Source organism: Sinocyclocheilus rhinocerous, unplaced genomic scaffold, assembly GCF_001515625.1.
Source record: "Sinocyclocheilus rhinocerous isolate Xijiao unplaced genomic scaffold, SAMN03320098_v1.1 scaffold1730, whole genome shotgun sequence".
Classification (NCBI taxonomy): Eukaryota; Metazoa; Chordata; class Actinopteri; order Cypriniformes; family Cyprinidae; genus Sinocyclocheilus; species Sinocyclocheilus rhinocerous.
Genome location: NW_015634043.1, coordinates 241,059 through 247,191, shown reverse-complemented (window position 1 = coordinate 247,191; position 6,133 = coordinate 241,059). Strand labels below are relative to the sequence as shown.

At 34.7% G+C, this 6,133-nt stretch overlaps 1 protein-coding gene across 6 annotated transcripts in view; it reads left to right on the top strand.

The window, feature by feature from the left end:
* LOC107745321 (band 4.1-like protein 1) overlaps window positions 1-6,133 on the top strand; it is a 349,703-nt gene that overhangs the window by 156,861 nt on the left and 186,709 nt on the right. Inside the window, exon 3 of one of the 6 annotated variants that reach the window (XM_016559182.1) lies at window positions 1,620-1,745. The exons of the other annotated variants lie outside the window; for them this stretch is intronic. The gene's annotated coding sequence lies outside the window, so the exon portion shown is untranslated. The remainder of the gene's footprint in view (window positions 1-1,619; window positions 1,746-6,133) is intronic. 6 annotated transcript variants of the gene reach the window in all.

The window sequence follows — 6,133 nt, the reverse complement described above, 5'->3', positions numbered from 1 at the left end:
ACTATTATATATATTATATATATATATATATATATATGAATAATTTTTTATTTCATCATATTCGTGATTTATGAATTAATGAAAATTTCGTTTTATAGAATAGCTAGGGTATTCGTTATGTTCGTGTATTGCTTATGACAAAAATTCATTAGCCTAGCCTATTTGCTATGAAGTTGATTTAAAATTCTTCATAACAAATTTTAAGAAGAAGTTAAAAGTTAAGAAAGAATTAAATTAGCCTGTAGGCTATAGATCTATAGGCTAATTTTCTTAACTTTTATTAGACTGCAGATCGGGAAAAAAAAATTCTTGATAATCTTTAAAATGAGAAAAATTTAGGCTACTTTCTTCGACTGCAGAAAAAAACTAAACCATTTAATTTGCAGTGTTAACTTATGAATTAAATGAAAAACAAGAAATAAATCACAACAAGAACAATATTTTTTTTTCTTGTAATCAAGAAAAAATATTTTACAAAATTTAAATTTTAAATAATTTAAATAAACAAAATTTGACAGTGAATGCATCTCCACTGCATAGCCGCATACAATTGTTGTTGTCAGTCGCAAATATTAAGCATGTTTTAGGCTATAATGCATGGCGTGTGTATTTCACTAGCTCCGTTCCCATGGACACCTTTTGTTTAAACTAATTCTGGATATTTACAGCCTAAGACGTGTGATTAATCAGCCGATTAATCCGTATCTAAAGCCATGTCTACACCAAGAGAACCCATTACGGAAAGTGGCGTGAGGCGACAAATCTTCTACAGTAACTGATGCCTCCTTCTATCCCGAATCTTTGAAACATGCGTTGTAAGTGAAACCTAAAAAACAGCGTGCATAAGAAAGCGATTGCACGTTTTCGGGAGCTACAGCAAATGCACGCGATCACAGATTGCATGCTTCCCAGCCGAAACAACACCCCACTTGAAATTTAAATAAGATTTTGTCCATATTGCCCATCTAAATCATTCATCCCACACTAACAACAGGCGCATCATGTGGGCTTAACACTTTTTGTGCTTCGTTTGGGCACCACAAGGTGTCACTGTGGCCTCAAAGCTTACCCCTCGCCTACTCTGGCTCGATTGCTATTCCTGAGGTAAAACACTGCCCTTCTCAGTACCCTATGGACAAAGAAATGTAGAAATAAATAAATAAATAAATAAATAAATGTAAAAATAAATAAATGTAGAAATAAATAAATGTGGAAATAAATAAATAAATAAATACGTAAATAAATACATAAATGTGAAAATAAATAAAAGTGGAAATAAATACATGTATAAATAAATAAAATAAAATAAAAAATGTGGAAAAAAATACATAAATAAGGAAATAAAATTATAAATAATGATTTATTTTTGCTTTTTTACTTTTCTTTGTATATTTATTTATATATTAATTTATTTATGTTTGCTTTTTTAAAAAATTTCTTTGTACATTTATTTATTTATTTATAATTATGGCAGGATTGGCATTTCATACTATTATGTATATGTATATGTATAAATATTAATATAAATAGCCATTAAATAGAGGATCTGATGAGCCACAGCTATGGGGTTTTACATAAGTAATTCATTTCTATTGTATTTTTCATGAAAATTCAAATAGAACTTGGTGATAGTATATTGGAGCATCCAAGGCAGCCAACTAGCACCACATACTGTCCAGGAGCTCACTGATGCCCTGACTGAAGTCTGACAGGAGATTCCCCAGGACACCACTTTGATTTTCAAGGTGATTTTGAATTCAGCCACATTGGGTTGATGATTTTAGTTTTCACTGACCACTGTCACATTATTTTGTTTTCAACGAATTACACAAAGATTTTCTATTTGAATACTTCATTCATCAAGATACAATGTGTGATTTAAGTGTTAGGCAAATTTTTTTGAGCAGTGTATAATGATCATATAATAGCATAATAATGCAAGTACATCCTTTCAAGAACAAAGAACTTCTAATTCTTAAGAATATTTAGATATTGAACTAATGTCAGCTCCATCAGTGTTATGTCTATTATAAGAATGAGCTGAAGTTTTGGCATCCGGCCCTTTAAAAGGTGCACTAAGCGAATTTTGCCAAACAATGTTGATATTTGAAATAGGGCTGGGCGATATGACGATATTATCGTATATCGACGATGACTCTTAAGTATCGCGATGTCGATGTCAACAGTCAGGTAACAGATGATTATCGACATTATCGGGAAAAAATGACGAATGATAAACCTAGTAAGTTACAAAAAATATTTTACATAGCCCCATAATCACCATACAGGTCTTTTTGCATGCAATAATGAAATAATTTAGTAGGAGGGTTGGGAATCGAAAAGCTATTCCAATTTCGGAAATCAGATCAGATGCATAAGGTCAGGAATTACTTGTTATAAAATTACTTTTCGATTCTGCTTCTCAATTTCTGTATGCGCATTTATTGTGATTTCAAAAGATTAAACTGCAAGAAGACGAAATAGAACTCACTTCTGCACTTGCGCGCTGTTTTCTGCACTGCAAAAAATGGCTTATCTTACTTAGTATTTTTGTATCTTAAAATATCTTAAAATTCTTAAATCAAGATACTTTTACTAGATAAGCCAAATGACTTAAGATATTTAGTCTTGTTTCCAGGGGGGAAAAAAAACTAAATTAAGTGCATTTTGCTTAAAACAAGTAAAATTATCTGCCAGTGGGGTAAGTAAAATATTCTTAAAACAAGAGTATTTTACTTACCCCACTGGCAGATAATTTTACCTGTTTTAAGCAAAATGCACTTAATTTAGTTTTTTTTCCCCCTGGAAACAAGACTAAATATCTACACACACACAAAACGCACACACAAAAGCCGCCTCTTATATACGCGAACACTGAACTGAGCTCTCTCTCTCGCATTCTTACACATTCGAATGACAAATACACACAAAATTATATCAAAATATCCCATAAATACAATCGGGTATGTCTTAAGTGAACGTAAAGAGTTGAGAAAGAAAACAAGGGTGTATTGGATCCAGTGGCGGTTCTACATTGAATTACACCCTGGGCGAGACCCCCTTCGAGAAAACACAAAATTCTGCACAAACAGTTATACTTTATTATAACAACATAAGTGAAAGAGAAGAAACCCCATAACGTTTTGACATAACGTCTGAGATGTTGGTTTATGAAATACAATTTGAAAAGTAGTCCGATTTAAATTATAATTACACAGATTTGAAAATTCCATTGGCTAATTACAGGGCCTAACGTTAACCCAACTGATGGAAATAAATAATAACTGAACTTGTAACAGTTTTGTTGCAAAGCACAATATTATGGTGAAATTAGATCTTGTGTTTGTTGAGTTAAAACCGAATTATTGTTGTATAAGCATAGCAAGCATCATAGCAAAAAGGCTAACAAAGAAAAAACAGAGTTATACCCACCAATTAACATTAGCCCTTCATTCATGACATGGATACCATAATAATCATACAGAGAGAACATAGTTGCTGATTGTAACCCTTCTTTTTAATGTTTTGTTCCTCTGATATTTTCCTCTTTTTTTATCTACTATATCTCTCTATCTATATTCAAACTGCTATTATCCGTCCTCTGCACTCACTGAACGCTCTCTTTTCCCTATCATTACTAGACACGCCCCTTACTGCTGATTGGCTGCAAGTGTGTTTTGTGACTTGGTGCAACACTGTGGTCAAAAGCATTTTTCAAATATTGCTTAGTGCACCTTTAAAAGGGAAATATCATGAAAATCTAACTTTTTCCATGTTTAAGTGCTATAATCGGGTCCCTGGTGCATCTACCAACCCAGAAAACTTGAAAAGGTCAACCCAGTAACTTTGTTTTGGTAAGCCTTTCTCTGCAAGCATGTGGAAAAATTAGCTGCTAAGATTTTCACCACTTGTCAATGGTGTACAAGTTCTAACACAATGGCAAAAGTTTGAGCAAAGCATGCTAACTATTCTGTCGTTGGCTGCACAAATGAGCACAGAACACTATTTGGAGTCCCAGCCTCAGAGGAGACAAGAGAGCAGTGGTTTTATTTATTTATTTACTGTATACTATATTACGCTGCTGCCACACAGATCTAATATAAACATGCAATTTCTTGCTGCCAGCTGTTTTTCACAGACATAACTGACTGTTTTTGTAACTTACGTGTGTTAACAAACTTGTGTATTTTTTTTTTTCAATTCAAGTTTATTTGTATAGCGCTTTTCACGATACAAATCGTTGCAAAGCAACTTTACAGCAAATTAAGTTTCTACAATAAAATTGATTTGTTTAACCCAAGCTAAAGAATAATAATGTGCATTTGATCAGATATACTGTAACTGCAGTACAAGATTATGAGATGCATTATTTGAATGCTTGGCCAAAGAAATGTGTCTTTAATCTAGATTTAAACAGAGAGCGTGTCTCTGAACCCCAAATGTTATTAGGAAGGTTATTCCAGAGTTTGGGAGCAAAATGTGAAAAAGCTCTACCTCCTTTAGTGGACTTTGCTATCCTAGGTACTACCAAAAGTCCAGAGTTTTGCGACCTTAGGGAGCGTGATGGATTGTAGCGTGGTAGAAGACTAGTTAGGTCCGAGATTCCAATTATTAACAAAGAGCAGTTTCTGTTCTTTACACCATGACAATAACCATTCATTTAAAGCAAAAAGTCTACTGAACCTTTCGTGTCCTCGTCGATACGTGGGAAGCGGTCCTGACACAATGATCGTCGTCGCGGGCGATGTGCTGCGCACGGTCTTGATCATGCTCCTGAAGTCCCTCTTTAGTGTCTCCGGCTGCTGCAGCTTGGAGTCGTTAACCCCGGCGTGAAGCACGACCGCTGTATTTGACATGTTAAGTGCAAAAAGACATGAAAGAGAACTACATGCCATACTCACATGCCATGTGACAGCCGCTTTCTAGTGCCCTGCACGGGCCTCAAATTTAGGCCCTAGCCCGGCCCTGGCCTGAGACGCTCAGGCCCTAGCCCGGCCCGTGTCTGACAGCTCATCAGAATTCTTGGCCCGAGTCCGACCCGAGCCCGTCTTTTTTTTCCCCTTCTCCCAAAACAGCTTGTACTACTGTTTCAGCTATTAAAATAGTTCAGTTTTGTATGTAATGTCAAAGTGATTATATTTAATTTCGTTTTTTTTTAATTTTTATTAAGTTAATTTAGAAAAACGTTTGGAGCATTTTTTGGTTCGTTAAAGGTAAGTTTTTGTTTTTTAAAGTAACGATCAATCGGCCAGCGGCAGACAGTGAGCTGATAACCTATGTTTGATTAATTTAGCCTTCTCAAATCATCACGACTTGCCTAAAATAAAATCTATAGATATAAAACAGTTCAAGCATATCACAATGTTAGTTTAAATGTTTAACCTATATAAATGTGCATTATTAAACGCACATCTAATTGTTTGTGTGGAGAGCTAAAGCACGCTTTACAGGACATGGAGGCGTTGGCGCGATCACTTGCATTGGAAACAACTTAAAATATGCCGTCATTTTTGCTCATAAAGGTAAGAGTAATACATCACTCGGAACTGTAAAGGGTCTACTTTTATTTGTGTGCACTCACAATATCAAGCACAATATGCTTTTATAAAATAAAGGATACATACAGGATGACCTTTTTGCAATTTCGGCCAGGAGTGCTTCACAATGATGAACCGAAACTCTTGCCTCACAGATATATCTATAGAAAGCTTTAAATTACTACTTTAAAACTAAATAAAACAAATCGAAAACAAAAACTCGTTCATTATAAAATCCGTAAAGATGCACTTCTCTCTAAAGATACGTCTAATGAGGAGATGGCGAGTCAGGATCGTCATCTTCATCTTTGCGACATGGACTCCGAAAATACTAATTTATTATTAAATAATTCAAATATCTCCTTACTATTTCCCCTGACATATTCATGGTAATTACTTTTGCTGGGGCTTTGTGGCACGCTTTAGCCCAGTGGTTCTCAAACTTTTTTGGTCGCGCCCCCCTTTAAACCTATAAAAAAAATCTGGCGCTTTTATTATTATTATTCTCTGTGTTATTTATTTTTATTGTGGGTTTCATGCTGTCTGCTAAGGCATAGGACACACACAGGCTTTCCTCCTCACCAACGACATTAAAC